Genomic DNA, 12,473 nt, shown 5'->3' with positions numbered 1-12,473 from the left:
TACACCTGTGTTGAGTTTGTTCATACGGGCCTCACAGATACCTTCCACAGCTAGCACTAGTGCGTCGGATGTAGAGTGGTGGGATCGGTAGCCGAATTGAGTTGGCGGGAATAAATTGCTCTGGACTAGATATCGTGTGAGTTGCTCGTGGACTATCCTTTCCAACACTTTGGATGCAATCGATAACAAGGACACTGGTCGATGATTCTTTGGCATGCTCGGATCTCCGCCTTTGAAGAGTGGCGATATCCTAGCACTTTTCATCTGGGCAGGAAATATGCCCTCTCTCAGGGACTTGTTAAAGATCAAAGTCAGGGATGGCGCCAGTACGTCTGCATGTGCGCGGAGAAGGGCTGCAGAAATGTCATCATCACCGCTGGACTTGGCCGGATTTAAACGTTCGAGGAGCTTCCTCACTCTGGCAATAGACACTGGCGCAAAGGCTGTCAGATCAGTGCTTGAGGCGGGCCCGTAGGGAAATGAGAGATGCACTGGGCGGCTGGCGTCCTCTGCTATCTCTGCAAAGGTGTTTCGGATGGCATCAACAGAACATTGAGGTGGCTGAGATTGTCGATGTTTACCACTCAATTCTTTGATCGTGTGCCATGTCTGTTTGGTATTGCCAGACGCAGCTCGAAACTTGGATTGGTAGTAGGTCTCTTTCTGTTGCCTATTATAGCTGGTAGCTTCCCGCCTGGCAGCCTTGAAAGCTGAGTGGGAATGTTCTGTTCCATCACTAAGCCACCTCCTATGGAGCCGGTTGCGCTTGGTCAAGAGGTGTAATAACTGGCGGTTCATCCATGGTACTGATTTTTTCTTGCGTCGAGGGCTTGGTGCAAGAGGAGCATGTCTGTCTAACACTTGTAGAAAGCGGCTGGCCCACTCAGTCCACATGACAGTTGGGCTTCCGTCAATTTCACAAAAATCCTGTTGGACCAAATCTGCCTTGAACTGGTCATGATTTATGTTTCGGTAGTGTCGCCGTAGCCCAGAAGTTACAGTACTTCTTACTGGGCTGAGTTGAAATTCACTGAGAACTGCTGCATGGTCACTGAACGCGATGGGGATAACAGTAGCCATATTTAGAGGGTCGAATGTATTGTAAAATTGATCCAGTGTGGTTGGTGCAGAGTTTGCTGAGAACCGAGTCGGCTGGTGAACTCCGGGATATAAACTGTAGCTGGCCACGAGGTCAGATAGATAATGAAGCTGTGGATCTGGAGGTGCTGTTGGATTGGTGTTTATGTTGATGTCGCCACAAATAATCACGTTCTTCTCGGGCATTATAGCTGAATGGAGATGGTCGTCCAGGCAGTCCCAGTATCGAACTGGCTCAGATGGAGGTCGATAAATGGTTCCTATCAAACAAGTTCCAGATTGGCAATGGATTTCTCCCCAGCAGCTCTCAATTGCCGATTCTGTGAGGTCCATTCTTGGCTTGACCAGGAGGGATGCCTTGGAGTACAGGCAGACTCCTCCACCGGCCTGATCTTTTCTGTCTGAGCGCAGTATGTTGAAGCCATCCAAAGCTATCTCTCCATCAGACACGGTGTCGTCTAGCCAGGTCTCGTTTACACAGATGATGTCAGGACTGTGAAGGTCGGCAAGCCATGCCAGCTCTCCAACTTTGTTCCTCAGGCTCCTAATGTTCAGCAGTAAAATTCGAATTGTTGGAGTTTGCGTTTGCATATTCAGTTCATGAGCAGCAGGGTCGTTGCCTAATCTTCTTCCAGTCATTGCACAGATATATTATCCACATCCTGACTTAGAGATGCAAATGCGTTGCCAACAGTGACACTAAACTTCGCAGCTTGCGTCTCGGGCGGCGAGTCACGCTGATAGCCCCGTGATTTCTGGCCTGGAGTCCGGGCCGGTGCTCCACAGGTGTCATCTAGGATATCGCAATCCACGCCGTATCCGCTCTTACTGTCGTCCGTGCGGCTGCTGCTGCTGTTGGTGGTCGTGGTGCTGCTCTGCGCTGTTTGTTGATCTCCACTGGCATCAGACTGGGTGTACTTATCGAAGTTCCACTCTCTTGTGTACACAGGCCTTGGCCAGAAGCGCTTGTTGCTGAGAAACGATTCGTCCGCTGCACTGGCAACAATACGCGCAGTGGAGGATTTTTCTTTTTGAAATATTTTTACGTCAAACACTTGGACATTGTGGTCAGCCTCAGCTGCTCTTGCTGCGATGAACTCCTTCAGCTGGTCTGCAGTAATTGCATGCATCAGATTTCCGACAAACAAGACTCTCTTCTTCGCTGTGGGTTTGGTGGAGGTGATGAGTCGCCATGTGGCGTCCGAATCCTCACTCATCTCTTCAAATTTCGGCAAGCGATCCACACGTGGCGGGGTCAACTCCGAGCTGGGTCCGGGTGTACCATGTGTACGGGAGTTGGACGGCTTGTTGTTTGAGCTGTCAACATCGGATCTGACACTGCTAGTCAGGTCCATCTCGGGATCAATGGGTCGTGAACTCTCTACGGGTACGGCGGACTGTGAACGACTTTCTGTGCCTGTACTACGTTTCTTTCGATTTCGGCGCTGCCTCTGGCTGGTTGTTTCTTGCTCTCTCTCTAGGTTTGCAATGGCGGAGGAGTTTGATTTACAAGACGCACACGTAACATTGCCGATGTCCAAATTTTGGCACAGGCGAGTGTCGGCCAGGTCCTCTCTCAGCTGGGAAAGTTCGGAGCTCAATCCACTAATCCTTCGTTGATATCGTTTCTCCTGGTCCTGAAGTTGGCTTTCAAGACGAGCTAGAGTTCTCAGCACTTCTACAACATTGTGTTCGATGCCAGGCAATGAGCGAAGCTGTGTATGGACCTGTTCGGCGGTCACCAGCTGCTCAGTGTGATCTGGGCTAGCCATCCCACCCAGGCTGTTGGGGCTAGTCCCCAAAAGCTACCTAAAAACTACGGAAAAACGGGAGCCTCAATACACGCAACCTACTACACCCCTTACACACAAAAAAAAAAACTGTTGAAAGTGTTGTGCTTTTGTGGCTCTATTGTTATTAGCAAACGTAAACAGATGAAGCCACTTGTAAACCTGATGAGGCATGTCTTACCCTTACCGTCCTCAAATCAGTACAACGTGTCGTGGTGATGTGGGGATTGGTGGTTGAATGTGACGAAGCACAACAATCAGCACCATCAAAGGCATCATCCAACTTGTGTAGATCTACGTTTCGTCACCATAATCACAGCCAATATTGCAATACGTAAAGTAAATTGACACTGGTGTGTTGTCCTCAACCATTTTGAATATTGCTGTGCTTCGTCACATTACCACCATAAATATACTTCAAGTACTAGTACTGATTTGAGAAGTAAGAAAGCCACATTAAAACAAACTTCACTTCATTACCCAGATGATGGGCCAGGCCCGAACATTTTTAATGTGTAAGTGGCTGCGTTGGAGTTTGCGGACAATTAGAAAAGTAAAAAGCCAGTTATGAAAAGGGTGTACCATGCATGCCAGGCTTTTTTGCCAGCTGGCTATTGTCAGTTTACATGTATGTGCTCTTGATTGTACAAGCACTGAAGAGTGTAGGATATGGTTGTATCAGCCCAACTCCATAGCCTAGGCCTATAGTATAGGCCATAGCAAACCCATCGGCCTATACAGTAGGCTATACACAGTGACTTAGTCTTTGCACACACTGACCCAGGCGTTAAAGTAGCAGAGCCCTGACGTCTGTGCTGGACAAGCGATGAAAATGAGCTAGCCGGATCATGGTTATAAACATTATCACGTTACCTCTAATCGTATACAGTGACTGCTGCTGGTGACGCGTCGTCGATGTATCTTACGTCATTGTTACTTTGCCACAAGACCACAGAGCTCCAAGCCTTGTGACAACAAAGGCTGATGCTCTGCGATTCGTGGTAGGCGTTGGTGATATTTAGAAAAGCGATCCTGTCAGCTTTTCTATTATTGTGGTCACAATGTAAGACCTAACGACATCGCTATTTGACACGTTGTGTACTACGTAAGTTTCTACGTAAGGTGCTCGGTGTAGTCCCACGTGTGCACGGCAGACATTTGTTGCAGTTCGTTTTCGGATGTGCATGCACGAGGAACTTGCCTTCTTTATAACTGCTTCCTGCAAGAGCTGTTTCGGATATTTTTTCTTTCTTTTTTTTCCTACAAAATCCACATATCTCCAGACACTGGGGTGAATGATGGAGTGTGATATGTTGTCTCCTAGCTTATTTCGTCTCGGCACTGCTGAGATCTCCTTTCACGGAATTACTCAATGACAGGTGAGCTGACCAGTCCCGTTTGGTTCATTTGATTGTGTTCGGCTCGCCAATACCTGCTTCAATTCGCCAGCAGCAAGCAGTCCAAGCAGCTTTATATATATATATATATATATATATATATATATATATTCTTTTATTCCACGATGGCGTGACGCCAATAAGGATGATTAATAAGTGCGATAGAACTGGTACTAGCCAGAAACAGCTAGATGGAAATTAACCGGGAGGCAAGAAGCAATGGATCATGAAAAACAAGCGGGGGCAATAATGTTAGCAGGGGTGATCAAGATAGTTAAGTACACGTTCGAGATATCAGAAACCAGGGGGATGCGCGGAGCAGGAGCAGGTACTGCTCAAAAGAAGACTGGATGCATTGTTTCGGAAAGAATTTCTACGAGGTTGGGTTGTGATGTCGATAGGGAGTGAGTTGTAGAGGGTGAGGGCACTGTTGATGGGGGAGTCTCGGTGCCTGTTCGTGTGTGCGTGTCCGATGGAATAGGTCCTTGTCTGTCGAAGGGTGTATGGTTGGTGTTGACGTTGTGGTGCAAGATGTGGTTGTTGCAGGTGTGGTGGGGAGGTTTGGTGGTGGATGTCCCATGCTAGTAGGGCTTGTTTAACAAGGAGTCGTGAGCTAAGGGTGGGGAGCTTTGCGTGATGGAGGAGGGAGCTGTGGTGAACTGGTGCAAAGAGGGGAATCCGAAGGCAGATGCGTATAGCACGGCGTTGAATTCTCTCCAGTGTGTCCCGCTGTTGCTGTGTGTTGTTCGAGAGGGCAAGGCTGCCATATTCGAGAACGGGTCGGATGTAAGTTGTGTATATTAACAATAGGCTGGAAGCGTTCATTGTGCCACGTGTCTTGTGGAGTTGGTGTAGTAGTTTTTTGGCTTTGTTGGTGGTTTCTATGATGTGTTGGGTCCATTGCAAATCGTCTTGGAGTGTAACACCAAGGTGCCTATGTTGGTGGACCTGCTGCAGCCGAGTCGAGTGGAGCGTGATGTGGATGGTGTGTTGGGGTTGGAAGGAAAGGACGACGGTTTTCGTGGTGTTGACGAGGAGATGCCAATCCTTCAACCATCGTCCTGCTGCGTCCACGGCACGTTGGAGGAATGCAGCTGACAAATCCCTCGTGTAATGCGTCGCGATGAGTGCCGTGTCATCGGCGAACTGGCTGCATTTAGTGCGAGAGTTTGTACATGCTGGGGGGAGGTCGATCGTGTACACCAGGAAAAGAAGAGGCCCCAGGACAGAGCCCTGGGGTACTCCAGCTGGAATGGATTTCCATGATGACAAAGCGGAGCCAACCTTGACGCGTTGTCGGCGGCGAGTCAGGTAGCTTGTGAGCCAGGTAAGGGCAATGCCACGGACACCAAGGTGCTCGAGTTTGGCCAGGAGACCAGCATGCCAGACTCGGTCAAAAGCCTTTGATAAGTCAAAGAAGCATGCTGACACTGCCTGACCGGAATCTCGGCTGGCGGAAATCTCATGCACTAGGCGGGAGAGCTGTAGTTCAGTACTATCCTTAGATCGAAATCCAGATTGGTCGGCCGGTAGGTGGGGCTCAATGTGGGTGTAGAGGCGTTGGTGAACAATCCTCTCCTGAACCTTTGGGAACCTTTCATTCGACCGACCAGCTAGCGCCGTCTGATGACGAGGGGGACACCGCATCCAACAAGCTACCACCGCGTGTATTAGCCAGGTTTCGCCCAGTCCCCTACAACCCACACTACAACTCACAACGACCTCTGAGACAGTCAATACGCACAACCAAAAGTGGCTCGAGATCACCCACTCCACAGCCGCTGGGACGTCCAGTAACAAAGTCCGCGAAGAAGCTCAAGCAAATCGCAGTGTCTGCTCCAGAGCCGGGTCAGCGACCCGGTTGGAGGGTACTTGGACCCGTTTGGAAAAAGAACACTGGGTCACCTGTGACCCTGTTGGAAATACACACCAGGGAGTCCTAATACATGACATGTGGTACATTGTACATTTGTATGACTGTACAGCTCCCTGATGTACATCCTGCACATGCAGTAGCCGCACTTGAATGGACCTGGCTCTGACCCGGTTGGAAGAGTTGTGCAAGGTACACGCGTACCTGATTGGTACCTCCTCCTAGAGCAGACACTGAACCGGTGCGCAGAATTCCATTTCCACTCCCGCGCGCGCCCCCCCCCCCCCCCCCCCCGCAACCACCGGCCCCCACCATAGTTCTCCACACCCCGTCAACGTCATCAGTCTTCGTTGTCACAGGAGGAAGGTGAGAGTCCTAGCTTGGACGTGGCTGCTGAGCTACTCTCGCCCTTCTCAGCCTACATGAAGCCAGCACGACGGTCATCCCAGTCACGCACGGCAGCAGGATCGTCAGCTCTTCAGTCGGCCACACCCGCTTATGAGCCTGAACACGCCAGCAACGACAGTTACCACAGACACAACCAGAGGATGCACGGAGCGACGTTCAGAAAGTTCAACGATGGATACCTGGTCACCAATCTGCATGCGCATCTTTAGAACAACAACAACAAAGTAAAGTATCGTGTCCGTTCCCGAAGGGAACTCACGACGGCCGCTAACGCCCGTAAACGCATCTTTACACAGACATGTCAAACCGGGTTCGCAATAACGTTTCTTCACATAACGAAATAAATTGGCCGTTAAAACGTTAGACTTTGTGACCAGACTTTCCGGTTTTACAGTATTAACGTTAGTATAACACGTCGCTGACCCGTGACTTGTCTTGGACTATATCACAAAGTCAGCTGTAGGACTCAGAGGACTTAGTAATACTAGTAGGAAGGGCATGGAATGGCTAGCTGAGCAGTGCTGCTCTAACAAAATGCTCTCTTTCTGCCCATGCAGGCGTGTTAGTGGGACTGGGAGAGTGCTAGTGCCATCTCACCTGATACACTTGTGAGGCCCACATCCGGGACTATAGCTACATATTATGTAGTACAGTGTACTACGAGTAGTAGAACTACTTAGAAGTGGCGGACTGGGCCGGTACCAGTATCCGGGACTCCACTCTCCACTCTCCAGGTATCCCAGCATCAGTATCAAGGCTAGCCTAGCCTATAGTATAGGCTATACTATAGACTACTGCCATGTAACTGAGTCTGTAGTACTCGTAGAGTACACTGAGTGGTTAGTAGTGGCTCGAGCGCTTTAGTCGTCCATACGAAGGTTTTTAGTTTTTACTGGAGGATACCGGTATCTACAATGACGTGTAGAGATATCTCACAGTCGAGTCACAGAACTACATCATAGTACAATCATGTACATGACTAGAACTGCGCAGCCTCCTTCGCCGTCCGCTTTGTCGTCGATCTACATCATGATTGTATGAACGTAGTCTTGAAGTCGATATAATTATCTTCAAATATGACTATGGTCAGAGCAGCTAGTTCTTTTTTTTACTGTCTTGTTATGGCTGAGTTCACTCCTAGATCCGCGACGTTGACTTTCCAACGACGTTTAGTACGTCGTGGCCGCGTGATGTCGGCTACGAGCGGTCAATGTGGTGGTTGCGGCTCGTCGGGCACAACTCTAAAGTACATTTCTTGTCTGCATACGCTGTGTGTGCCCTGCGTCCAAAACAGCATCGACTTTGACGGATCAATCAAATGTCCGAAATGTTTTTCCTCCACACCGCTGCCTGTGAGCGTCTGTGCGGAGCCGCTAAGGTCGCTGCCAAGTGTCGTGACCAGAGGACATCTCGGGACTGGGACAAGTCATGTCTATGAGAACCAGTTGACATGGTGTCCTGTGTTGTGTGAAGAGTGTGGAGACGATGCCCTAGCTACGAGCATTTGCGAGAACTGTCACGTGAAACTGTGTGAAATCCACGCTGGAAGCCATCCACTATCTAAAATGAGCAAAGGGCATGTCGTCAAACCGATCGACCATGCGCCCGTATCTTCTCCTACCGCAGGATCGACAGGAAGTACAACCGCCCAGCGGAGTCGCAGCTGTGCGGTGCACACAGGTGAAGTCTTGGAGCAATTCTGCGCCCAGTGTAACCAGATTCTATGTTCAAGATGCAAGCTGGCACCGTCACACAAACAAGATCACCATGTACTGGACATTGCCAGTGCTGGCCTGATGACACGTGACAGGCTGGCAGTAAAGCTAGCTAGCTGTACAACAGACGTGGATGCTGTTGTCAAAAATGCCATGAGAAATGTTAGCAAGAACATTGAAGCACTGAATGAGCAAACTGAGGACGCTTCTGCAAAGGTCACAGACTTTGTCAGGCAGCTGATGGAAACACTGAAGAAATATGAATTAAATCTGTCAGCACAGCTGGATGCCATGAGGTCGAAGAAGCTGATACTACTGGAGAAGCAGCTGAATCGCCTGCAGGAGTGTGTTTCACAAACAGAGAGCGCTGGGATCATCCTGCAGTCATTTTCAGATGATGTTGACTTGCTCCGTATTTGCTTGTGGATAGACGGAACCTTGGACAAAGCCATGAAAACTATTGAAGAGGAAACGGAACCCTGCACGGCTGGCGGAATCATCTTTTCTAGTGCGGACACCACAGGACTGAGGAATGACCTTGACAAATGTGGAGCTGTTCTGGATGTGGCTGCCTGCGCTGTACTGCAATGTCCCCATAGAGCAACGACTCAGGATGATACCATACTTCGTGTGAACCTGGGTGCGTGTGCTGCCAGTGAATCTGCTGCAGGAAGCGCAGACAACAGTGCTACAGATTCTCCTGACGCAGCCCTTGCTGTTACTCAGGAACAACTTGACAGCATCAGGCTGAAGGTTGCCGTCAAGCGCGATGGTGAGGACGCCTTGTGTTTGGACACCCGGTGCGAATCATTACCCGCGCGCATCCGTATTGATCAGGGACTATTGCAAGCTGGTTGCTACACCGTCTCAGCTACGGTTGGCGGTAGTCACCTGCAAGGTAGTCCATGTGCTCTGTCAGTAAGCACAAGTCCACTGAAGCCATTGTTCGATGCCACTCGCTGCGGTAGAAATCTGGCAATTCAAAGTAAGGGAACGTGTGTGAGGTGTTGCGGACGGCAAGCGACCCATACATCCGCCTGCACTGCACGGATGGGTGTACAGTCTGGTGTCAACGTGCAGAAGGTGAGGATTGATCGTACGGCCGGGGGTGATATCCTTCTCTCGGCCTGCTCATCCACAACGCCTGTCTTGGAAGGATACCAACAAAACAAGGCACAGTGTTTCGGCTGGTACGGCACTATGTCCATTCTCATTCACACGGGCTCAGGCCTTGGCCAGCCCTGGCAAAGCGGTGACATCATTCAGCTTACTCTGGATCATGACCAGCATGCCCTCATTGGACATCACGAACGCACGGGCGCCATGGAAACCATTCAGAATGTGACCGGCGACTTGTACTGGATGGTGACGCTCTACGACGAAGATGACCAAGTTACTCTGTTGTGAATCGGGTTAGTGGCTGCACACTGGTATGACAATTATGCATTCCGTGTAGTTCTGACGATAGGCATGCTGCAGTTTTCACGACTTGAAAACTTGATTTGAGACAAGTGCCATAAAATTAACGATGGGGTAATGACACTAATCCGGACAAGTGACATGTTGTCTTGTGATGCTTAGGGAAACTCCCTAGCAGATTTGGTAGTGCTAGGAATAATGCCATGGCTTTCAGGGCTGGTATGATTTCGCACTAGCTCAAGGATTCCAGATGTTCAGTGCTAATTTGTTCTCTGTTCCACTAGTCTTGTTGCTGTGGTGCCCCCCCCCCCCCCCCCCCCCGTTGAGAGTACATCTAGGCTAGAGGTGTACATGCACATGGACCACCACGTCACTCATTGTCTTCACCTACATGTATAATTATAGACCTATACAGACTAGATTAGCTGGCAGACTGCCTAGCAGATGCTGAGCATGCAATAAGTACCAGTACAAAGTACAAAGTACAAAGTACATGATTGTGTACATGTCGAGGGTCAGTTTTCCCAGGGATCTCTCCATAGCTTCTTGTGGGTTTCCATGACTGTATATGAATATAAATTTATAATACAATTCATTCCTACTCGCTGCTGAGTGCTGGCTGGCCGGCTGGCCTCTCACTGCTTTCCTCATTGTCGCTGGGTTTCTTCTTCTTCTTATTATTATAAACTAGGGGTGAAACAATTATACCGAGTACTCGAGTACTCGCTCGGTTTTTTCAAAAATAATTGTACTCGGAATAAATCAGAGTACTCGTTCATACATGGTACATGCATTTACTACAGAAATCTGCAGTTTCAGGGCAGCAGTCGGCAGATGGTGATGTGCAGGCTGTGTGGTGAACATTTGTTCACGAGTAGAGAGAGCCCAAATGACCCACCAACCGATATACCCGAGAAAAATGACTGCTACTCGGTTCAATCAGGGTTGTATCATGTTATTTTAAAGCCCTTGGTGTGCATTTTTTAGGAGATGAAAAATACTCGAATACTCGAATATTCGATCGGAGAAAATCAGAGTACTCGAACTCAGGATCTCAGTGCCAACTTCCACCCTTATTATAAACGCTTGATGCATTACAGTTGAACTGTTCCTGTGCAATTACTCTTGCGTCTTGTCAGTGCTCTACACGCCTATATGTACATGACTACATGTAGGCGTGTAGAGCACTGAAGTAAGGTTAGTGTTGGCATCGTGTGTGGTGAGGCCTGAAGGTGCCATAAATTTTAGGAATGGATGCCTTGACCGTCTTGGTACCAGTCCAGCAAGAACCTGAGACTTGAATGTCCTGAAAGCATGCAGCCTGTCTGGCCCATTCCCTGGTCATGATATCACTATTTCAGGAAGTTGTATCAGCGGGGGGGGGGGGGGGGGGGGCGCTAGTGCCGGAACTGTAAGGGTAATGAGTAGTACTTACTGCCTGGTTACCATGGTTACCGCTACGTCACGTACACGTACATGTACATGTACATGTTGTATAGGCACTCTGACTGTCTGAGCTAGGGCATGAGTCGCTGCATGGTCAGTGGTCACGGTCTTACTCAAGACAAAACCCTGTAGTCTTCCGCACTGACGCTAGCTGATGTCATGAGGCTCAGTGCTAGCCCGGATCAGAGATCATAGTGTGCTCATGCTTGTCAAAGGTTTCACAGGCGCTTGTCACACACTGGCCTGTCAAAGCCTGTCATGTCTGCCAACTGCTCCTTCATGATTAGTGACGATGAATGTACAAGTAGAAGGTTGGACGTAAAATTAAAAGCACGTTCGACGTCGTGGTGTAATTTACTTCTAAATGCCACCACCATCACCACCTGCACTCACAATACATGACTGTACAGTACATAATTATACATATAAAGAAGAGAAAAACCTGAGTGTAGAATCTAACCTCCTTCCCCCTCCCCCGTTACTGCCAGGACTCAGTGCATAACCAAGACTACACACACACTGCGACTGCGAGTATAACCAAGACTACGTATTCATCATAACAGACATACATGTAAGCTCCCTGGCCTGGGAACTTACTTTACTATTGATGTACATGAGTTTTGACAGTGACGTTTTGTACATGTACATGTATAATGACTACTTCAGTGCTAGTAATACTACATCATCTACATGTACATGTACATACATGCAGTATGAAACTATGAGAGTATAAGTAACTATAACTATTACTTACTACTGAAGTAGTAGTATAAGCCAAGCCAGATGTGGATGGCCAAGCTGAGACGCATGTCAACAAAAAAGAACACTGACGGGCTTGGCTAGTTTCTTTCGGAGCCTCCCCCTTGTGTAATGGGTTCGGTGGGGGGTGGGTAGGAAGAGGGGCGGAGGGGAAACGAGGGGGGCGGGGGGAGTCGTTGACCAAGCAGCTAACAACTGCGAGCACGGCTATGCATGCAGTCTACATCACGTGATTCGAAGAGTGAGACTTGCAGAGTTGAGTAGCTGCTTGCGCATTGTGCATGACTTGTTGACTTGTGTCCTGCATCATGCGCATTCATGGCAGGACTCCAGATCATTGGCATTGCTCCCTGATAATGATATACACTGGCCTGGTGTCATGTACGACATGAACATTGTAGATGTATGGGAAGTCGCGAGTCGTGACGAAAAACACAATAAATCACGTGTTACTGTTAGATTGTTGTACGAATAATAATATAATCGTTTCCCAGACTGACATGATTATCAGAATCGACTACCGCCACTGCCAGTAATACTGGCAGCCTGGTACTGTGGTAGTGTGTGT

This window comes from Sycon ciliatum, chromosome 4 (assembly GCF_964019385.1).
Source record: "Sycon ciliatum chromosome 4, ocSycCili1.1, whole genome shotgun sequence".
Classification (NCBI taxonomy): Eukaryota; Metazoa; Porifera; class Calcarea; order Leucosolenida; family Sycettidae; genus Sycon; species Sycon ciliatum.
Note: the sequence above shows the minus strand (reverse complement) of the source record.